The sequence below is a fragment of the Mustela lutreola genome, chromosome 9 (assembly GCF_030435805.1).
Source record: "Mustela lutreola isolate mMusLut2 chromosome 9, mMusLut2.pri, whole genome shotgun sequence".
NCBI lineage: Eukaryota > Metazoa > Chordata > Mammalia > Carnivora > Mustelidae > Mustela > Mustela lutreola.
The window spans coordinates 138,410,352-138,435,606 of record NC_081298.1 but is presented as its reverse complement, the minus strand read 5'-3'; the positions used below and the strand labels follow the sequence as shown (position 1 = coordinate 138,435,606).

Sequence of the window (25,255 nt, the reverse complement as noted above, 5' to 3'; positions counted from 1 at the left end):
TGATAATTCTACTTAAGGGACTATGCATATGAAATATTTTGAATGGAAATACAGCAAAGTGAATATAGAGAATGTGGTACCAAGATGGAGTTACATGGTTAATTTTTTTCTTCCCCTAAATTCTAATGTTTTCTGTAGTACATTTTGTAACTCATAGTAAAATCTAAATGTTCAAGATAGAAGGTACTACAGAACACACTTAAATAAATTCAGACTTCGGAAAACTTATTATCTATAGTTCTCCATATCTCTACTGAAAACATATCCTATTTTAAATTCCAAAGCTTTTTACTGTTCTCCGCCTCCTACAAATCATATGGTCTTATTCTCCCTGAAAGCTCTCTGGAATTCAAATAAATGTTGCTTGTGCCCAAAACTTAAATTGGAATTTTTTTTTAATTTTTAAATTTTTTTATAAACATAAAATGTATTTTTATCCCCAAGGGTACAGGTCTGTGATTCTCCAGGTTTACACACTTCACAGCACTCACCATAGCACCCCAATGTCCATAACCCCAAACCTCTCTCCCGACCCCCCTCCCCACAGCAACCCTCAGTTTGTTTTGTGAGTTTAAGAGTCACTTACGGTTAGTCTCCCTCCTGATCCCATCTGTTTCATTTTTGAACTGGAATTTTTACAGGGATTAACAGATTATATTTGGGAAGAACTGACTACTTCCCATCCAAGAAGTAAGGTAGGCCTCTCCATCAACTTAAATTCTCTATTTCCTCCAGTAAAGTGTTATTTATATATATTCTATTTATATTTCTTGCTAAATCTATTGCTAAGTATTTTACATTTTTGTGTCCATTATCACATTTAACTAAATTGGCCATATGAAGGATACTGAGCTCCTTTGAGAACAAAACTGTAATTAAAGTTCCCAACAGAAACACATTTAATATATCCCATTTCTTACTAATTAATGATGCTCAAATATAAATTAGGTAACTAAAAAGCAAATGAGATTTCCTTAAAACTCTGTTTAAAATTTTATACAGAAAAGTAGTAGAAACATCATGAAAAACACGATAAAGGGTGTGGGGCTGATGAATTTTACCAAGACTCTAGAACCCCCCTTATCCTGACCTAATCCTTGATTACACCATGAGATAAAAATGAGTAAGAAAGTCGTCCTCAAGTTTGCAAAATTTCAATCAAGGCTTTCTTTTCTTTTTTTTTTTTTTTTTAAAACTAAGATGGAAATGAATGGATTTTATTTTATTTTTTTTTAAAGATTTTATTTATTTATTTGAGAGAGAGACAGTGAGAGAGAACATGAGCAAGGAGAAGGTCAGAGAGAGAAGCAGACTCCCCGTGGAGCTGGGAGCCCGATGCGGGACTCGATCCCGGGACTCCGGGATCATGACCTGAGCCGAAGGCAGTCGTCCAACCAACTGAGCCACCCAGGCGTCCCAAGGCTTTCTATTATAGCAACTTATTTTCCACTTTTAAATACTTATTTGTGTTTGAAGTGCTGGGACAGGAGGGGTAATGTGGCATCATAAAACATTATACTCTATACCACATCTTCTAGGTGAAAAAAAAAAAAGTTTCTTATACATATTCTTATAACTCTTAAAACCACCTCAGCAATTATAGATAAGATGTAGACAACTGAACTGCCAGGTGAATGAGATGGAATTAAAGGAATTTCAAACACAAAATTATTCTTGCCTCTTAGCAGATTTTGTTATGTCACTATAGTTCCTATTTGTATTTTTTAAAACTATAGACATCTAAATCTTTTCTTTTATATCCCACAAAAAGGCAATGGCTGGAAATATTCCAGCATCATATCATTACAGAGAGAGATATACTATCCTCGTTTTCTGGTCAATTATTAATCAAATATATACAATGAACTTTTCTGAAGGCACAACCAAGTACCAAGCTCTCCTGAAAAATCAGATGGCAAAAATATATACCCATAAATCACATCAGGAAATCAACATATATTGAGCACCTAATTTGTGCAAAGGAAAGTCACTTTCTCATTTAATCTCATAAAAATCAAACTGAAAAAGGAATGTAGATAACGGAAAAATGTTTTAGACAGAGCCATTTAGGTACATAAGAGACACAGAAGTTCTAATCAGAAGCAGCTATTTCTGCTACCCATACAACTACTACGAGAAAACAGCAAAAGAAAACTTCAGCAAAAAAATAGTTGGTGGTTGTTTTTAAAGTACACACTCTTTTCCCCTTCTAACTATATATATGTAACTTTGCAGACTCAGTGCCCACCTACTTTTACTGAAAAACTAAAATACGCTTCTCCATAGAAACTACAGAGGCAAGTATATTTCATCCTCACCTAGGAAGCAATATTTCTTCTACACATCTGGGGGGATTTTTTAGTAATTAGAAAAAAAAATTTAATAATTGGAAACAATATTAGAAAAAGTGTTTAAACCTTTTATATTAAGTATATATCTCATATCTCCTTTGTCCACCTATCTACACCTCCCTATAAATAAAAGAAGATAAACAAGTCTTGACAAGGAAATCTAATACATTACTTTTTGGTCTGCTTTACCTTTTGGTAGTCCATATATTATTATTTGGCAGAGAGAAGGTCTCATTGCTAAAACAAACTGAAAACGACATAGGCAAATCTAGAGTTTCCAAAGGCTCATTATCAACTATCACTTTATATATCGTGCTCAATTTCTGGCAATAACACCACCTCAGGTAGGAATAAGAATTTCTTGTCATCAATTTAGATACATATTAATAACTCTGGTTTTAAAAAAAATTACCTGAAACACTGAACCTAAATCATCCTTAACTAGAAATCACAAATCACCATAATTTCTCCTATGCTCAAAGGAAAAGGTAATGGAACACACACATTTCTGAACTTCCTTCTGAGAATAAACTTCTACGGCTGATAATTCTATCTACCTCTACACTGCGATCTGGTACCATATTTCTAAGTATCTACCAGATAGCCAACAGATCTCAGAAATCTCCAAAGTTGGGTGTATGTACTCAATGAGAGTATATAAGATGTCCACTAAGAAAGACAAATTACAATTTTGCTCACTAAACTTTAAAAAATTTTAAGTTTAATATAGGAGTTTTCAGTAACATTCCACTCATTAGCTTTCACTGAAGTGTGACATTCTACATTCTAACCCTAACCCTTACCTTATCATGGGTAGATATTACCTTTTAAATTTTTTTAAAAATTCTCTAGTAGAAAGATTACCAAGGAGATTTAAGACATTCCATTTTGGGTGTAGATGTCTATGCCATTTTACCAAACTGTAAATTTAAATTTGTACAATTATCTATTATACTTCAATAAAGCTATGTGAAAAATGAATGCAATATATATATACTCACAGATTTAAGATAATACTAAAATGCAAATAGTACAAACAAAAAAGAAAATGGCAGTGTTAACCGTTCACCTACTCCTTATATAAGCTTTTATGGCCCAAATTATTAAAGGCTAAAACAATGGAAAGTTAATCATATCACCCCCCAACTAAAATTAAAAATTATATGAAGCCCAGTATGAATTTCATTCATAGTCATTAATAATTTATAATATTTCTTCTATAATCTTAATTTCTATAATTATCTCATATGTAACTGGGACAAAGGGAATGATTAGAATACTAATTAAAATACATTTATTTTCCAGCTTATTATTTTTTTCAAGATTTATTTTTCAGAGAGCTACAGAGAGCACAAGTGAGGGGGGGGACCAGCAATGGGAAAGAGAGAGTCTTGAACCAGACTCCTCTCTGAGTGTGGAGTCTGACCCAGGGCTGGCTTGCAGGACCCTGAGATTATTACCTGAGCCAAAATCAAGAGCAGGATGCTTAACCTACTGAGCCACCCAGGCACCCCACTTGTTAATATTTTTAAATGATGGGCAAGCTTTCTCAAATTAAAAGAAAAACTTCAAAATAAAAGAAGACATTAAGAAAAAAGCCAAAAATCATGCTAAATGACGTCCTACAATATAAATAGTAGCTTCAAAGATCCCTACAGTGTTTATGACATTAAGCTATCTAGTGAGGTTACAAGTGCAGATGAAAAAGCTGAGAAGACATTTTTCCTTTGTGTTTAAAAAAAAAAAAAAAAACTTATAAAGAAGGCTGTGGAAGTAAAGGCCTTCCTGGGCCTAAATCTCAAAGAAAACAGCACATGCCTCAAAATTTAAAGCAGCAGAAATTCAAAGGTCTGTGATGCTGAGTACAAATGCCAAGATTTACCGGTGTTGATATTTTTATTTGAGCTGTTCCTGCTTTTGTTAGTGTTCTGATTGCAAGCTGTATAGGTTCTGCACAGTCTGATCCTACCCTATTTCTTCGCCTAAGCCTTGTTAGTTATGTACATGATTTAGTTAGTTAGTTTAGTTAGTTAGTTAGGTACATGATTTTTCCAGAACACAAAGCTTTTCAGGAATTCATATTTCATGTCTATGACTGAACAAAGCCAAAGCCACCACAATTAGAAAGATACTTAAAACATAAACAGGAATATGAAAACAAATCTCTATAATTTTTTAACATAATGTTTAACGCCTGAGTTTGATCCAGCACTTAACCAATTTTCATTAAACTTAAAGATAAATGTCTGGAAGCCTCTTTTGTGTTTCAGGTTTTTTGTTTTGTTCGTTTCTTTAATATAAAAAAAGATAGATAAATTTTTTTAACATTCAGAAGCCATTGGAAACACTGGTTCTTCTTAAAGGTTTTGTTTTTTTTTTTTTTTAATGGCTATTATATGAAAAACAATATGGCTAAAAACTAAAGTGGCTTTGTGGCCAATATCTTCAGAAAGCACACAGAAAAAAAATAACTGAAAAGCTGAAGAAATGAAAAACAAATTATACATTAAGAGAGGTTTACTATACAGCTGGAAGAAAATACTTTTTCTAAACTGATGAGTTTAAAAATGGTTAGATATTGGGTGCCTGGGTGGCTCAGTGGGTTAAGCCACTGCCTTCGGCTCAGGTCATGATCCCAGGGTCCTGGGATTGAGACCCTATCGGGCTCTCTGCTCAGCAGGGAACCTGCTTCCCTCTCTCTCTCTCTCTGCCTACCTCTCTGTCTACTTGTGATCTCTGTCTGTCAAATAAACAAATAAAATCTTTTAAAAAAAATGGTTAGATACTGTTACAATGAAGAAATAACTGAAGAAAATAAAATATTCTCAAAATTATTTCTTTAATGAAAACGGTATTTTTTTTTTTTTTTTAAAAAGCCTTTTAACAGTAACCACTGATACTTTAACTGAAATATAAAACTGTCTCTGGAACAACACATGTCATACTACAAATGAAAGTCATTCACTGCATCATTCACAGAACAAGTTTTTACAACTAAGAAATTAAACCCTTATGAGGACAAAGTAGTACAACATGTCATCAACACTGTAAAATTTATAAAAGTAGGACTGCTAAAGTATAATAGAATTTTTTAAATTCTTTGTAGTGAGATGAAGAATGACCATACAAAATTTCATAGCAAGTTTCAAAAAGTTTTCTGGCTATCCTGTCACAATGAACTTTTAAAAAGTTACTTGAACTTATACATGAATTACTATTTTTCATCTACAAAAAAACAACTTCTCCAAATATATGGCCTTGCCTGTGGTAACAAGTACCCATTAACAATATGCCAGCAGTTATTTCTGGAAAAAAATCAATAGATTTTGTCTAAGTAAAGGTGATGTTTTAACAGTAAGAAAAGAAAAATTTTCTTTTTGGAAGAGATTTTTGCCATGGAGAAAAGTATTCTGACTAGGGAGGTGTCTAGAAGTGTTTCCATTCATATGTGAATTTTACAGATAACATGCTTTGCCTATTAAAACTGTTTTTTAACTTTCAGATAGTGTTTTAAAAACTTGCAAACTTAATTCTCTGATGCAGTTAGAAATAAAGATATTCAGCAGATTTTAACCACATTTGTTATAATATATTTTCAAGTACTGGCCTCACCAGGGAAAACAAATTTACTCAACTGAACTCCAACTATATAAAAAAGTTGTATGACTGGTAGGTAGAACTGGAAAATGAGTATTAGGATTTAGTAACTGCTGCCATTGATGTGTCCACTTATGTCCATACATCTTTGTGAAATTTTAAAAAACTAAACAACAAAAACTCCAAAATTATGATAGTCCTTAAAATCCAGTAGCAAAATAAACTGAACTTCCAACCTGATCTTTAAATCACTGTGACACAATGTAAAGCCAAAACTTTAAAAAGCAACTAAGCATTATTGTGTAAGAAAAGTTTTTATAGGGGCACCTGGGTGGCTCAGTTGGTTAAGCGACTGCCTTCAGCTCAGGTCATGATCCTGGAGTCCCCAGATCGAGTCCCACATCGGGCTCCCAGCATCGTGGGACGTCTGCTTCTCCCCCTGACCTTCTCCCCCTCTCATTCTCTCTCTCTCTCAAATAAATAAATAAAATCTTTTTTTAAAAAAGTTTTTATACCATTATAAAATAAATACCTCAAAAAATACTACTTGTCCTTTTATGTGTATTTCATAATGCATGTAATATTTTAATATAATGATACATATATACAAATTATAAAGGCACATCTATGTGAGAATGTATCTTTTACTGATGGGATACAAAATTAAAAGTCTGGAGATCATGAACTCCTTAAATGTAAGAATTTTTTATTACCTTCCTTAAAGGTAAATATTTTGTTTTTTACATTCCAAGCACATAATATATTCCCCCAAACTGCTGTGTAAATAAATGTTTAGCTAGCATCTTGGCATCAACATGTCCAAAACGTACTCATTTTCTCATTCATACCTTATCTACTCTGTATCTGGTAAGCAGTGCCATCCTAGGAGAGTAAGGTTCAGGAATCCTCTCCTTTGTCCCTTATACAATGTCGCCTTCTTTACGGCAGCCGTTCTTGTCTCACAGTTGTTCCCTTCTCCACTCCTTTTCATTATGCTTGCTCAGATTCTCATTTCTTACCTACCAACTAGCTTCCCTGACTTTAATCACCCTCTATTCTAGCCCATCATCTTTAATCAAGTAATCTAAGTGAACACTACCTAATAGGATAAACTGTATGCCACCAAACAGGATTCATTAAGAACACATCACTTCTGTGAAATTGCAGCCAAAAACACATACCTTGGGTCTAATCATCAGAAAACATTAGACACACCCAAATTGAGGGATATTCTACAAAATGGGTGGCTTATTAACCTTAAAAACTGTAAAGAGCATGAAAATTAAGAAAGACTGAGAAAACTGTTCCAAATTGAAGATTAAAGAAACACGAGAGCTAGATGCAATGCATGATCCTGGATTAGACCCTTTTGGTTTAAAGAACATTATTTGAGCAACTAACAAAACTTGAATGAGGGCTCTCAGCAAAACATATACAGAAGTTTTGAAAACCTTTTCTTAAGTTGGAAATTATTCCCAAATAGTGAGTTTTTTAAAAAAGTTATACCAAGCCATGTTTCTGACCCTTTGGATTTGCTATTTCTGTCTAAAATGATCACATCCAGGTACCTGCATGGCTAACTCTCCTACTTCCACCAGGTCTTAAGTTTTCAGAGACTTAGTATCTAAATTGTCAACACCTATATATTTATACCTTCCCCCTTCCTTTACTTTTTTTCTCCTTGCCATAAATCACTATCTTACATACAATTAATTATATATTATTATCTGGCTCCCCATTAAAATATAAGCTGATAGCAGAGAATTTTTGTTTTGCTCACTGCAACATTCCCAGGGCCAAATCCAGGACCCGGCAGGTGGTAGTTGTTAAATACATATTAGACTGAACGTACACAAAGTCCTTGGAACACAAAGAATTTAAGACACGATACAAAATAAATTCACTTTCTCAATCACAGCAAGGGAATACTGAAGCAGGTAAAAAGACCCCTAGTGTTCATTTGATAGCTCTGGGTTATGATTTCAACAAATATGTCTGCAGCATAAATGAATGAGCTAATGTTCCTGCTCTAAGCACCTCAGTGAGCAAACCTAATTCCATCAGAAAGCAAAGCTGTACTACTGCAGCCAGCTAAGACAACAGTATTTACCAACAGTGTGTGGGAAATACTGTACAAACGCTCAAAATGCTGACAGAGAAGAATTAACTGTATCAAACTGTACTGAAACTGTAGATAAATACACAAAGAAAGCAAATTTTCTTGGGGGAAGGGGGGACAATAAACTCATACTCAAAGAAAGTCAGTGGTGCAAACCAAGGGACATAATATCACTGAGGTCTCTGATTTTATTACCACATTTCCTTGAAAAACTACCAAGACTATAATTAAACTAACCGCAATGATCTCAATTAGTTTACAGTATTATGAAACATACGAAACTGTTTGTATTTAGAAAAAAAAAGTATAATCCAAAAATCTGCAAAATAATCAAGGTTTCTACACATGAAGTGATCAAATCACTAACCTCTCATTTTATAAATGTTTTTTCTCCTATGCCACTAAGTAATACAAATGACCTTCCTTTCTTGCATACCAATCCCCAAAGACAGACATTATCTTAAAGAAATTCCTAAATAACAAACATACCTGAATTTAACCCAATACTCTGAAAAATGAAACAAACAAACAAAAACTATGTCTGTGCATGTATGTATGCACACATATCTATGTAGTAACAGGCATGGTTTGATAATCATTGAGTTACACACATGACCACCATCTATCTCATAACCAAACTGGTTCTTTAATGGTCAATGAAATCCAGATTTATAAAACAAATTCTAATTGCCAACAGAAATAGTATTACAAATTATAGAGTTCTATCTCTGGAAACCTATTTCGTCTACGGCCATACCACCCTGAACGCGCCCGATCTCGTCTGATCTCGGAAGCTAAGCAGGGTTGGGCCTGGTTAGTACTTGGATGGAAACCTATTTCAATTATCCACCCCCCAACACACCAAAAAATAAAATCGCAAAAATAAAAAAATACAAAACACAAAAAATGTAGTTTAACATTCCTAAATATAAAGCCAATCATTTAATAGAAAAGCTATGTCAAAACTTCTTGAGATATTTTATGAATGGGCTGAACTAATGCAAAATAAGTCAGACTAAGATGACCTATAGATACTTTCTTTTCCTAGCAAATCTCCCTATAAAAAGTATTGGTATCTTTTATTTCTCCTTCTCACTTAGTCCATGTTACAGTAATCTGATCCCAAAATTTGGTGAATTTGTTTTTTAAGGGCAGTAGCTCAACCACACTAGTATTATTAACATTAGTGGTGTTAACTGCAACCCTCAGGAAATCCTAAATATAAATTTAGCTGTTACTATAAAGTTTCGACGTACAACTTTTTCAAAAAGGTTAAAAGTGGGAGTTGGGGATTAAAAGTCAAGTAGTTGTGAGATTCCTGTAGCTACTGTGCTTGCTTACTCATATGGTTCAGACTTTATAAAGGATAGTGCCAACATCACTGTGGTATATGCAATACTAAGAGAATTCTGAAAGCAAAAAGTCACTGACTGAAAAATTCCAAATTTAAAAGACAAATAACCAGAGCATATAAAGGTCATCATACTGAAAGTACGATCACCACAAAATATTCCATTTTGTAATTATTCTTGAGACTACAAAACAGTATTTTCTATCCTGGCATACACAACACTACAACTTAACCACAAATCCATGCTGTATGGTCATAATTTATAAAAATATAAGATCTACTGAAGGAAGAATCATAAGTTGTAAATAACAGAGATTCCAACTCCTATTTATAATTATTTTACATTACACTGAATTAATTTTCTACAATCCTGAGCCCTACAAATTATACACACTAATTCTCATCTACTCTCATTCTTTTGATAAACACAGACAGGTTTATTCAATCCTTGTCCTCTATTCAGGACAATGAACCCATTCTGTCCCATTTATCTCAGCCTATATCCTTCAGATCTCTGTCTAACATATTCCTCCAATTCTCAACTGGCTCTGAATTCAGAATGAGAATAATTGCTATCTACCAGACCCCTAAAATGCTTTAAAAAGAAACAATAATGTGTGGACAATATAACAGGGAGATATCTACCTCCACCAATGATAGACTAATTTATTGTAAGCCAATCCTACCACTGAGACCAAAAGGGATGGGGAGTGGGGTCAAGGATGTGAGCCTAAAGTTGACTACAATGCTGCAGCTCAAAAGTTGAGAAACTGAAGAAAGCTTCCAGAACTCTCATGAGATTGGGAAGACAGAAACTAGTTTTGGACTCACAAAGTCCAGGCTTTTAACTAAGTCACTAAAGTGTTCCACCCCAGGAATTAAAAGCAAACAAACAAACAAAAAGACAGAAACAGACCAACCCTCAAAAGACTGAATATCTGCCTCAAATCTCTTCAATCATTAAATAGATGGTGGTCTGTGTCAGCCTTAACAGAAAATATAAATCCTCTTTGAAGATAACATTACCTAATATCTAAGGATTTTTTCATATATAACGTCCAGCAGTCAATCAAACATTAGTAGTCATATAAAACTAAAATACCATAAAACCAAGAGAAATTTTTTTTAAGATTTTATTTATTTGAGAGAAACAATAATATTTGAGAGAGAGAGTTGAGGGGAGGAGCAGAGGGAAAGAGATAAGCAGACTCTATGCTGAACATGGAGCCTGTCTCAGGGCAGAATCCCACAATCCTGAGAGATCATGACCTGAGCTGAAATCAAGAGTCAAAAGCTCAACCCACTGAACCACCTAGGTGCCCCACCAGGAGAAATTTTTTTTATTAAAAATCAGACCTGAGATGCCTGGGTGACTCAGTGGGTTAAGCCTCTGCCTTTGGCTCGGATCATGATCTCAGGGTCCTGGGATCAAGGCCCGCATCGGGCTCTCTGCTCCGCAGGGAGTCTGCTTCCCACTCTCTCTGACTGCCTCTCTGCCTACCTGTGTTCTCTCTCTGTTAAATAAATACATAAAATCTTAAAAAAAAAAAATCAGCTATATGTAGAAGAATGAAATTCGACCATTCTCTTACACTGTACACAAAGATAAACTCGAAATGGATAAAAGACCTCAACGTGAAACAGGAATCCATCAGAATCCTAGAGGAGAACATAGGAAGTAACCTCTTCAATATCAGCCATAGCAACTTCTTTCAAGATATGTCTCCAAAGGCAAAGGAAATAAAAGCAAAAATAAACTTTTGGGACTTCATCAAGATCAAAAGCTTCTGCACAGCAAAGGAAACAGTCGACAAAACAAAGAGGCAACCCACGGAATGGGAGAAGATATTTGCAAATGACAATACAGACAAAAGTACAGACTGACAATCTATAAAGAACTTCTCAAACGCAACACACACAAAACAGATAATCATGTCAAAAAATGGGCAGAAGACATGAACAGACACTTCTCCAGTGAAGACATACAAATGGCTATCAGACACATGAAAAAATGTTCATCATCACTAGCCCTCAGGGAGATTCAAATTAAAACCACATTGAGATATCACCTTACACCAGTTAGAATGGCCAAAATTAGCAAGGCAGGAAACAACGTGTGTTGGAAAGGATGTGGAGAAAGGGGAGCCCTCTTACACTGTTGGTGGGAATGCACATTGGTGCAGCCACTTTGGAGAACAGTGTGGAAAAATAGAGCTTCCCTATGACCCTGCAATTGCACTACGGGGTATTTACCCCAAAGAAACAGATGGAGTGAAAAGAAGGGCCATCTGTACCCCCAATGTTCATAGTAGCAATGGCCATGGTCACCAAACTGCGGAAAGAACCAAGATGCCCTTCAGTGGACAAATGGATAAGGAAGATGTGATTCATATACACTATGGAGTATTATGGCTCCATCAGAAAGGATGAATAACCAACTTTTGTATCAACATGGACGGGACTGGAAGAGATTATGCTGAGTGAAATAAGTGAAGCAGAGAGAGTCAATTATCATCTGGTTTCACTTATTTGTGGAGCATAACAAATAACATGGAAGACATAGGGAGATGGAGAGGAGAAGGGAGTTGAGGGAAATTGATAGGGGAGATGAACCCTGAGAGACTATGGACTGTGAAAAACAATCTGAGGGTTTTGAAGGGGCGGGAGTGGGAAGTTGGGGGAGCCAGGTGGTGGGTATTATGGAGGGCACATATTGCATGGAGCACTGGGTGTGGTGCATAAATAATGAATTCTGTTACACTGAAAAGAAATGTTAAACAAAGAAATTTAAAAAAAAATAAGACCCATAGGAAATCCAGAAATTTAACACAAACTTCAAAATCACTGCTTTTAATATGTTCAAGATAAGATGGGAGCATTTCAGCAGAGACCCTGAAATTTTATCAAATAATCAAATGAAAATTCTAAAACTTAAAAACAAAGTAAGTAAAAATTGGGTGCCTGGGTGGCTCAGTGGGTTAAGCCACTGCCTTTGGCTAAGGTCAAGATCTCAGGGTCCTGGGATCAAGTCCCGCATCGGGCTCTCTGCTCAGCGGAGAGCCTGCTTTCCTCTCTCTCTCTCTCTCTGCCTGCCTCTCTATTTGTGATCTCTCTCTGTCAAATAAATAAATAAAATCTTTTAAAAAAAATAAGTAAAAATTAAGAATTCAACAGGAAGAGGTGAAGGGGAGTGTGAAGTGTACACTTCGGGTTATGGAATAAGTAATTCACACGGATGAAAGGTACAGCATGGAGAATACAGCTAATGGTACTCTAAGAGTCCTGTGTCATCACAGATGGTAGGTACACTTACAGTGAGCATAGTATACCATGTAAAGTTATCCAATCACTATGCTTTACACCTGAAACTAATACAGCACTGTATGTCTACTACAATTAAAAAAAAATTCTATTGACAGATTAGATACAACTATGCCCTTTAGTAACTAAATCCTTAAAACATTTTTTCTAATCCTTAAAACATTTTTATTTAATCCTTAAAACACTTTGATATTTAAGGTAAGTTCTTTAATTAAGAATAGAAGTACATCTTCTACCTTTGGGCATTTGGTTTTTCTCAGTTATCTTTTTAACATTCTCTTTTAGTTTTGTTCACTTTCAGCAAATAAAAACTATGACTTTTTTCTTTATAGATGCTTTTGTGTTGATTATGTTTAGATCAAATGGGCATGTGTGCAGCTTCATTTTGTTTATCATATTTTTTCTTTTTAAGGTAACAACTCTTCTTATTTAATTTTATTTTTTATTTGTAAAGTGAGCTTTACACCTAACATGGGGTTTAAATGACCCTGAGATGAGGAGCTGCATTATTTTCAACTGAAAATGGGGCAGCCAAGTGCCCCACTGTTTATGGTTTTTCATTTTGCATTTGTCCCCTTTGACTATTTGGAGTTCATTTTAGTGCATGAGAAAATAACCTCTTTTTTTTCCCTTAAGTTACTTAACCAACTTTTTAAAGGAAGTTTTTCATATAATCATAAAATTTGTATTTTTTTCTCATTGTAAATATACATAATGCTAATTGAAATGAAGGTAATAACAAAAATAAATTCTAACTTTTTCCTACTACCTGCACAAATACATAAATATGTATTTGTAAGAATATCCTTTGAAACCCAGATCTAAGTAATTAAAATGACTCAAAAGTCCTTAATTACAGTTATTGGATAATTTTAAATACATCCAATGGAATAAATACTGTAGAGCTATTGAGAAGAATGAAGTAGAATGTATTAAAATAGAATTATGAAAAGGGTATGTTGTTGAAAGACTAAGACAAATTACATTAAAAATGGACTGAAAAAACTATTCAGTCAATAATTTGCACTTCAGAATAACAATGATGCTCTTCTCATAAATAGTCCAGTGTAGCAATTAAAAACATTACCACAAATGCCTTTGGTTTGCTGCTCCCTTTATACCAATTCTGACTATGTGTTTTGGATACATGTTCTAAAAAGGAATTGATTCAGACTTTGCATATACTAGCTTTTTAGTTTCCATTATTCACTGAAACAGAGCACTGTTAAGCATATTTAAAATATCATATGAATGGTTAAGGACTACATTTGCTGGCACCAAAATAATGTTCAACATATAGCATGCTATCATTCATGCACAAAATAGGTCTCATATCCTTGAAATTTTATATATCATCAAATTCAGTAGGTTTAGATAATAAAATATTAACTATACTATACATAGCATTAGTTTTGCTTTTCATGGTTTCTTTTATTATAACACTGTTGAAATCAACTTATAAAGTTAGGAAGCTAGATCATAATTAAATTTGGCCAGTATCCCAGCACCCATGATTCACTGTTTTGTGTTTGCCACTAAAGATGTTCTTCAAATAGCTAAATCATATCGTGGCATGTGATAAAGCTAGGCAAATATGCTTAAATATGAATTCTTTGAAAAATTATTCATCTCCAAAGAGCATAGCCAAAAACTTTCTTCCAAGAAAAGAGCTGCTGAAAAAGGGGGGAATATGTAATTACAAATGAGACTATTGTCCCTAGAGCAAGGAATGTGTCCAAAAAACTGAATTATTCTTTCATTAAAATTTCATGCATACTGTCATCTACAGGTCTATGAAAAGGAACAAGCCACTTATCTAAATTCCATTTGTCAGGGGGACCTGGCTGGCTCAGTCGGAAGACCATGTGACTCTTCATCTCAGGGTCAGGAGTTCAAGCCCCACACTGGGTGTAGAGATGGCTTAAATAAACAAATATTTTTAAAAATAGTAATAAATAAATTTAATTTGTTAAACGTAAATGAATACCTATACGCCAAAGCACAGTGCTATAAAATGGGAATATAAAAATAACTAAATAACTTCATTTATATCCTGTCTCATTGCAAAAAAAATCTAAGATAATCAAGACATAGTCCTTAAACTCAGAAGCTTATACTCTAATAGAAGACATAAACTTAAAAATACATACTATAAAGGGTAAAAAGATTTTAAGAATTATATTCAAGTTACAGAAGTTACAGAACATACCCTTTAATCAGTGCTACAAAACAGAGAACACTATTACACAGAACACAATGCCCAAAAACAGGGGCATGGTTAAGCAAATCATGATGGAAACCATTTCATTCCATATTGTGGTACATTTGTTTAAAAATGTAAAGGAAAAGTTAACAATATCATAGGAAAATGTTATGCTATCATGTTAAAGACAAAATTGAGTATGAGGCACACTACCAATGACTTGAAAAATTTAAATTAGGAAAAAATATGAAAATAGCACACAAAAAATAAACAGTAAGAGTAATTATCTCTGGGTGGTTATGAGTTTTCATTTTTTACTCTTTACATTTTCCAATTTCCTATAGTAACCATATATTACTATTATAACTAGGAATGTAATAAACAAAGATATCCATAACATTTTCTGGCAAGCCATTTAAACAAGGGGAAAATCCTACTATCTATTAACTAAATAACACTGTACAATGACCTCTGAAAATTTCCTGAAAATAGAGCAAAAAAAGTTTCATCAAAATGTAGATTGGTAGGGTGCTGGGAGGCTCAGCTGGTTAAGCATCTGCCTTCAGCTCTGGTCATGATCCTGGAGTTCTGGGATTCAGCCTGGCATCGGGCTCCCTGCTCTGCAGGGAGTCTGCTTCTCCTTCTCCCTCTGCCCCTCCCGTGTTCCTTCTTTCTCTTTCTCTCTAATAAATAAAAAAAATCTTTAAAAAAAAATGTAGACTGATAAGAAAAGATTGAGAGAAATGAAAGACTTCACCTTTCTAAACAACCTCTGCTAGAAATTAAGACCAGTGATTACATTATTAAATGACATAACTGGGGTACCTGGGTGGCTCAATCGGTTAGGTGTTTGACTCCTGGTTTCCCAGTTCAGGTCACGATCTCATGGGTTGTGGAATGGAGCCCTGCATCAGGCTCAGCGGGGAATCTGCTTGAAGATTCCCCCTTCCATCCCTCCCTCCACTAACGCTCTCTCTTGAGCACATGGTCAAAATAAATAAATAAATCTTTAAAAAAATTTTTATGAGTTAAATGACATAACTAAAGTAATAAAAACCACACTGGGCATCTTCCTCAGGTCACAATCTGATTAGCTGCATCTCATATACTCAGTACATGTTCTCTATCTATGCTATCCCACATTACTACCCAACACTTGAAATAAGGTTAGTGCAAATGAGGAACTGAACTTATTTTAATCAGTTTAATTAATTTAGCTACATAAGAGGTATTTTTTTAGATACATTCTAAGATAGCTCTCTTAAAAGGGATTAAGATGTACAAACTTCCAGTTATAAAATAAGTCACAGGAATAAAAAGTATAGCATAGGAAAAATACAGTCACTAATCCTGTAATAACTATGCTCGGTGGGAGTAACTACACTCATGGTGAGCACTGCATAATGTAAAGAATAGATTGTTGAATAGTTTCAGATGTCATACACCTGAAACTAATAAACACTATAAGTCAACTATACTTTAACAACAACAACAAAAGAAACTACTCAATAAAACAACCCTTGACTGGTAGCACTTAAACTTGAAGAATTGTAAAAGTAGGTAAATACTATGAAAACAAACAAAGAAAACAAAATTCCAACATGTATACAATTAATAGAGGTTAGTGAAAGGGGACCAAATGGGTAGTAAATCTTAACAGCTGAGGAAAATTCAGAATTTCTACATTTGTATATAAAGAATTAACAGTTTTAATTATTTACTTTGTTAAACTTAAATAAATCCTTAAAAAAATTTTTTTAATTTTTTAATTTAATTTTTTAAATTTTTTAATCAATTACTAAAGAGAAAAATCATGCTGGATTTATAAAATAAATACAGCATTAAGAAATCCAATAGCAGGGCACCTGGGTGGCTCAGTCAATTAAGCACCCAACTCTTGGTTTTGGCTCAGGTTATGATCTCAGCGTCCTGAGATCGAGCCCCGCATGGATTCTGCGCTCAGTGAGGAGTTTGCTTAAGATTCTCTCTCTCCCTTTACCTCTGCTCCTCACACACACACATCTCTTTCTCTCTCAAAAAGTAAAAAAATAAATCTAAAAGAAGAAAGAAATAGAAAGAAAGAAGGGAGGGAATGTGGGAAGAAGAGAAGAGAAAAGAAGGAAGAGAAATTCTATAGCACAGTGAGCATGTGACCAGCTGGGAATGGCAAATTTTTCCATAGCTTTTAATTTCCTGTACTCCAAAAAAGGAAAGACTCAACAAACTAAAAGGTTATACAAACAAGGACTTATTCTCAACAGTTCTGGCATCTGTCTCTTCCATCAGTGAATTTCTTTTTCAGGTATGCAGTCAGTCTTGGTCTCACTTAAGAGATAACAGGTTAAACAGGTTCTGGAACACCCAAGCTTTAAAAATACTTTGCCATAACAGATTATAAAAATTAAATATAAGAAGTAAATGTTTCATATGATCATAAATGTCAAGTAATTCTTGGCACTCCTATGTTCGTAGGATGTAATGTGTTTGTCCTGTGAATGTCATTACAGACCAAGAAAAGTAGGCTAAAACAAAATGATAAGCATGAAAACCAAAAATGCCTCAAAATTTCTCAACGAATTAAGAAACTCAGAATATACTAGAAGATTCAAGCTGTTTTCCTCAGATCATAAGTACAGTAATTTAAAGCTAACCATACCTAAAACTAAACCTTTAACTGATGAAGGACACTAGCATAAATGAAAGACTTAAAGGCTGGGTTGAAGCTTTCAGAATAACCATCGTCTGCAATACAAACCTTAAGACTGAGTACTACTAGTCTAGGGTTTATGGAGGTTTTCAACTTCGCAGATTCAGAAAAGTTTATTTTAAGTTCTCATTCTTCACTAATAAGCAAAAGAAATAAGTTACCTGAAACAGTTAATTGAGTCACTGGTATAGAGTACCTCCTAGGAGAGTAATTTACCAACGAGAGTTGTCTCAGAAATAAAATATGAAAGACAGGCATTTGAAAAGGCATGGCTTAGTGAAAAAAGTGTGTGATTTGGAGTCAGACAGACTTGAAACAGAGTACAAATTCCATCACTACTACCAAGTTAACATAACTTCCTTCTCTAAACCTCAGTAATATCAGTAAACAGAAATAGTAATACAACATTGCAGGAATGTTGTGAAGAAAATAAAATGTCTATAAAACAGAGTACATACATAAAAGGAATTCTAATGAAGGATAAGTATGAGTTTTTAAAAGCTATTAAAAAAGTAAGCTGCCCTTTGCTACATATTTCTAAAAATCGTATTTCTGGGGCACCTGTGTGGTTCAGTCAGTTTGTCTCAGTTTGTCTCAGGGTTCTGGGACTGAGCCCTACATTGGGCTCCCTGCTTAGCAGGGAGCCTGCTTCTCCTTCTGCAGCTCCCCCTGCTTGTGCTCTCTCTCTAACATACTCTTTCTCTCTCTCAAATACATGAAGGAAATCTTAAAATAAATAAACAAACAAAAAACGTATTTCTTTGATAATATTAAAGATGGTAATTTTTAAGTACCAAATTGACTTGGCTTCAGCTGCAAGTGACAGAAAATGCCCATTCGTGCTTTTATGTCTGCCTTAAAACAGTTAAGGGTCCTTTTGAAGGACAGTGGTATAATCTGTTGCTGTCCCAGGAGCTGGAGCTGTCATATCCCCTCCTCTCTTTCACTTTCCATTCGAAGAATAAAGTCCATTTGTACTATTAAAAAAAAGAAAAAAGAGTTAAGGGTGGTTACAACAGCTCCCACAATCATCAGAGATCTAGGTTCCTCAGCTTTGCTGCCATCAACCCAAATATACTGCTCCCACCTCATGATGTGGGACAGCAAGCACCAATACCAGTCATTAAAAAGAAATGGCCAAAAAAAAGAATACATGAACTTCCCATAAGGACTCTTCCTCACGCTACTCATAAACCCCTTGTGTTCACATTCCATAAACCAAAACTACTCATGTGGTCAATCACATACAGCAACAAAAATGCTATAAAAAAAAAAAAAGATTTGTGATGATGGTTACACAGTACTATGAATGTACTTAGTGTCAATGAAGTGGTTAGAATGGTAAACTTCATGTTATTTATATTTTACCGCATTAAGTAAGAGATTTATAAAACACTAAGAATGCTAAGTAGAGAGGCAATACATAAAAATGGACAAGAACCAGGGCACCTGGGTTCAGTGGGTTAAGCCTCCGCCTTCAGCTCACGTCATGATCCCAGAGTCCTGGGATGGAGCCTCACACCAGGCTCTCTGCTCAGCATGGCACATGTTTCCCCATTCTCCTCTGCCTACTTGTGATCTCTATCTCTCTGTCAAATAAATAAATATAACCTAAAAAAAAAATAAAGGACAAGAACCAAAAATGTGGAAATAAAAAAATATCATGTGTGAGATGAAAAATACACTGAATGGGACCAACAGAAGACTAGAAACTATAGAAGAAAAGACAACAGAATTTGAAAACATAACAACAGAAATTATCTATTATGAAACACAGAGGGGAAAAGAAAACCAAAAGATGTAGATAGACTCTCAGTAAGTTGCAGACCAACATAATGTACATAATTGAGAAGTCACCAGAGACGGAAAAAGAAACACATGAAGAAATAAGGGCTAGAAATTCTGTACACCTGATAAAAAATAAAAATATACAGATCAGGAGGCTCAACCAAAGCTAAAAACAAGAAGCATGAAGGAAACAACAACAGGCATATCAAACTGATTAAAGACAGTTAGAAAAATAAACTTGGGGGAAGGGGGAAGGGGAGGCGGGGATAGTCAAAGTCAAACAGTGACTTCAGATAGTGAAGCAAAAATAGTGAAAGTCAAAGATAGTGAAGCAATGTATTTAAAGCCCCAAAAGTAAAAACAACTATCAACCTAGAATACTATATACAGGAAAAACACCTTTCAAAACTTAGTGTCACTAAATAAAAATGAAATTACAACAAAATTTGTGGGTGGCAGCAAAAGCAGTAAAGAGAAATTTATACCAAAAAAATGCAAACTTACAAAAAGAAAAGATCTAAATTCAGTAATTTAAACTTCCTGAGGAAAAATCTGAGAAAGAACAATAATTTAAGCCTATAACCAGAAGAAAAATAAAAATGAGAAGAACCTCATACTTATTAGTATGGCCACTATAAAAAAAAAAAAAAAACCCTTAAAATAATAAATATTGGCAAGGATGTGGAAAGACTGAAATCCTTGTGCACTGCTGATGGGAATGTAAAATGGTGCAGCCACTATGGAAAACAGTCTGGTAGTTCCTCAAAAAATTAACAGTAGAGTTATCATATGATCCAGCAAATCCATTTCCGGGTATACACTGAAAAGAACTGAAACCAGGGCCTCCAATATTCGTACACCTGCATTTATAGCAGCATCATTCATGACAGCCAAAAGGTGGAAGCAACCCATGTTCACCTACAAATAAATGGATAAACAAAACTTTGTATATAAACACAATGGAATATTACCCAGGCTTGAAAAAGAAGGAAATGCTAACATATGCTGCAATATGGATACCTTGAGGGCATTATGCTAAGTGAAATAAGCCTTTTGACAAATACCATAAGACAAATACTGTAAAATTCTACATATATAAGGTACCTAGAGTAGTCAAATTCATAGAGACAGAAAGCAGAAAGCAGAAAGGTGGTTGCCAGGGCTAGGGGAGGAGGGAATGAAGAGTTGTTCTTTAATGCATATGGAGTTTTGTTTTGTTTGTTTGTTTTAAGATTTTATTTCAAGTAATCTCTATGCACAATGTGGGACCGGAACCCACAACCCTGAGATCAAGAGTCCCATACTCCATCCACTGAGCCAGCCAGGTGCCCCCACAATGGGTATGGAGTTTTGAGTCTTACAAGATGAAAAGAGCCATGGATCTTGGCTGTAAAACAGTGTGAATGTATTTAACACTACTAAACTATACATTCAGAAATGGTTAAGATGATAAATCATATACTGTGCATTTTTTACCAAAATAATAAACAAACAAACCTGGCATTTGTTGAAGGCTTACAAACACATCCATCACTATGTGCTTTAGATTACATCATTTAAACTTAACAACTTTATAAAGGAAGTATTATTATTATCCTCCATTTTACCGATAGGTTCAAATGTTAAGCAATCATAAGGGGACACAGTTAAGGACAAGAAAATAAACCCAAATATGACTCCAGAGCCTGAGTCCTTGAACACCTTGCTATACTGTCTCTACATTGCTTTTGTTAAATGGTAATTACTTCTATGAAGGAAGAAATGTTATCAAAAGAAACATTCATAGGGACGCCTGGGTGGCTCGGCTGGTTAAGCATCCGCCTTCAGCTCCAGTCATGATACCAGGGTCCCAGGATCGAGTCCTACATTGGGCTCCTTGCTCAGCGGGGAGCCTGCCTCTCCCTCTGCCCACCATTCTTCCTGTTTGTGCTCACTCTCTATTTCTCTCTCTCTCTGACAAATAAATAAAATCTTTAAAAAGATTTTTTTTCCCAAAAAAATAATGTTGATACATATGGGGGAGGAGTTTCCCAGCTAAAGCAGTTGATGTGTTTTGATGATAGCGCATGGTACTTTTCAAAATTCCATATACAATGAAACAATTCCATGTTTATATTCCAAACAATTTCAACTATTTCATTATACGCTGCTGACTGTTCTGCAAAGATACCTCCATTAACACATACCATATCAATACTTTTCAATCGTCTATACAGGGTATTTTTTTTGGTGGTCCTATAAAATTTTACACACACATACATATACAAGGTTATGACTAGGTCTTTGATTTGTTTTAATCCAATGTCACAGTTCTTTAACAATTTTTAACAATCCCTTCTTTAAATTTTCCATTTAATTTTCTAAATAATTAAGTAGTACCAAAAACTGTTAAATGCAGAGCAGTTATATATTCTTCTCATTAGACATTTTTCTCAAATGTCCTAAAACAATACGATGAAAATGACACAAGTTAAAAAAAAATTCTATTCAAAAGGTTAAAACGATGTTCTTTTTTTCATTTAAAAAAATCTTCTATGTGGGTTTTTAAATCTTCGTTACTGAAAATACATTTTATCTGTGGCCTGGGTAAAAGTTTGTTTTTTCTTCAGAGATCTAATGAAATAGGCCATTCCAAAGGCCTACACAAGTTCCACACTACCAATTAAGGCAAAAGAAGATTACCCTCCCTATTCCTCACCATCTATTACCATCCTATTGTAGGAAATGCAGTGCAGTCTACTCAAAGAATATGGAGACATAAGGCAGAATCCTAGTTTCCCCAACAGTAAGAACAAGAAAGTAACAGAAGCTACTTCAAGGGGCTTTAGGGAGAAGCGGATGGACTAATATACACACAGCCACCAGAGACAATAGGTAACTTTGCTGCTATCCTTATTGTCATCACTACCGTCATCATTACCATCTTCCAACATGCAAATCAAGTCCCTGGTCTTTCATAATGCTTTTCTACTATTTCCAATGTCCTGTGACCCCCTACCTTTACTTAATTCATGGTAATTACAACCTACTGCTCTAAAAATAGCAACTAAGGCACTCTTTTATATTACTGTATTTATTGCTCTTCATCATTTAACTTTCCATTTGACAGTAAACTTTATCTTCCCAAATAAACTATGACTTTTACAAGTACCTAGACTATGTCTCAAATGTTATCTTACATGTGGTATAAAGTTTAAAAAAAAAAAAATGGTACGTTTTCTGAAGGGATACCACCAATTGTGGAGTTCTTTTCCCATTTCCTGGGTTATACATTCCATTTCCCCCTAACTTAATCAAATGATCAGCAGACATTATCTACACTAATGGGCTTTAAAGATACTGTATTTTGCTGGCTCAGTTGGTTAAGGGTATACCTTCAGCTCAGGTCATGATCTCTGGGTCCTGGGATCGAACCACATGGGCTCCCTGCTCAGCAGTGTCTGCTTCTCCCTCTCCCTCTGCTCACCAGCCCCCTGCAACCTGGCTCATGCTCTCTCTCTCTCTCTCTCTCTCTCAAATAAATAAAGAAAATCTTAAAAAATAAAAAATAAAAAAGATACTATATTTTCTTGGGGCACCTGCGTGGGTCAGTCAGTTAAGTGTCCAACTCTTGATTTTGGCTCAGGTCATGATTTCAGCCCCGTGTTGGGCTCTGAGCTCCATGAGGAGTCTGCTTAAGGATTCTTTCTCCCTAGGTGTCTCCCCACTGTGCATGCCCACGTACACGTTCTTTCTCTCTCAAATAAATAAAATCGTTTAAAAAATTGGTTTAAAAATAAAGATACTATAGGGGCGCCTGTGTGGCTCAGTGGGTTAAAGCCTCTGCCTTCGGCTCAGGTCATGATCCCAGGGTCCTGGGATCGAGCCCCGAATTGCGCTCTCTGCTCAGCGGGGAGCCTGCTTCCTCCTCTCTCTCTGCCTGCCTCTCTACTTGTGATCTCTGAGTGTCAAATAAATAAATAAAATCTTTAAAAATAAAAAAATTAAAAAAAAAAATAAAGATACTGTAGGGACACCTGAGTGGCTCAGTCAGTTAAGCATCTGCCTCTGGCTCAGGTCATGATCCCAGGGTCCTGGAATTGAGTCCCACACTGGGCTCCTTGCTCAGCAAGAGCTTCTCCCTCTGACTGCTGCTCCCCCTGCTTGTGCACTTTCTCTCTCTCTGAAAAATAAAATCTTTAAAAAATAAAAAAATAGGGGCGCCTGGGTGGCTCAGTGGGTTAAGCCGCTGCCTTCGGCTCAGGTCATGATCTCAGGGTCCTGGGATGGAGTCCCACATCCGGCTCTCTGCTCAGCAGGGAGCCTGCTTCCCTCTCTTTCTCTCTGCCTGCCTCTCCATCTACTTGTGATTTCTCTCTGTCAAACAAATAAATAAAATCTTAAAAAAAAAATAAAATAAATAAAAATTAAAAAATAAAGATACTGTAATTTCCTAATCATCATCACCAACCTTGTCCTAATTCCGCTATCCAAATGTAAATAAAAGGTAGAAGCCTCCATCATCTCCTTTAAGACATGACTACTAATTTCCTTTTTATTCACACAGACATATGAGAGAAGAATTGAAGATACCACAATTTATTTTTTTAAGATTTTATTTATTTATTTGACAGAGAGAGAGCACAAGCAAGGGGAGCACAAGAGGGAGAAGCAGGCTCCCCTGCTCAGCAGGGAGCCCAAAGCGGGGCTCAATCCCAAGACCCTCAGATCATGACCTGAGCTGAAGGCAGATGCTTAACCAACTGAGCCACTCAAGCACCCTGAAGACACCACAATTTAAATGCACCACTGAGCTACCCTGCAGTCTGACATCAAACAAGTCTGAGAGGAAGAATAACAGCAGCTCTCCTTATACTAATCCTTTTCAATAATTTGGGAGATAATGCTGCCCCATCACCAGCAGTGGGGGAAAATTTTTAAAAAAGGTCATGCCAAGAAGGGAAATAGACACATGGATTGAGACTGCAGATTCATCACGATAAGCTTATTAAACTGCAGAATTTCACACATATTCATATTCAAATGTTCCACACAAGTCCTTGAAAGACTTACAAATAAAAAGTGATCATTAGATAATGTACTGTTCTTGAGCTGTCTATCACACTGCAGACCTCCAATAAGGGTAGATCATATAGTTAATTAATCTCTCCACTTGGAGACAAAAAAATAATTAAGAAAGATTAAGGGGTACCTGGGTGGCTCAGTTGGTTAAGCGGCTGCCTTCAGCTCAGGTCATGATCCCAGAGCTCTGGGATTGAGCCCTGCATCGGACTCCCTGCTCAGCAGAGAGCCTGCTTCTCCTTCTCCCTCTGCCTGCCGCTCTACTTGTGCTATCTCTCTGTCAAATAAATAAATAAAATCTTAAAAAAGAAAGAAAGAAAGAAAGAAAAAGAAAAAGAAAGAGTAAAACCCCACAACTCATTTTTAGAGATGCTCAACCTGAACCTAAGAAAATTTTGGGGAGAATAAGTTGAAAAATCAGATTTAAAAGATACTCTAAAATCTGAAATCCTTTCAATGTTTAGAACATTTTGCATTAATCACTTTTCTAAAATATCTATTCAGCTTGTCCAAAAATAATGGTTACCAATTTCTTACACAGAGCTTCAAGTTTTAGCTTTAAGAAATAACCATAATAATGAGAAAAGAGGGTACCTGGGTAGCTCAGTAGGTCAAGCATCTCACTCTTGACCCAGCTCAAGTCTTGACCTTTGAGTTCAAGCCCACATTGGGCTTCATGCTGGGTATTCTATCATATGAGACAACACAGAAAAGTGCTGATACTAGATCTTTTCACTACAGAATAAATAAAACCTTT

General features: G+C 35.3%; 1 protein-coding gene across 1 annotated transcript in view; it reads right to left on the bottom strand.

Moving 5' to 3' along the window:
* Positions 1–25,255, bottom strand: part of ROCK2 (Rho associated coiled-coil containing protein kinase 2) — a 144,433-nt gene that overhangs the window by 92,288 nt on the left and 26,890 nt on the right. The gene's annotated exons all lie outside the window — the stretch shown is intronic.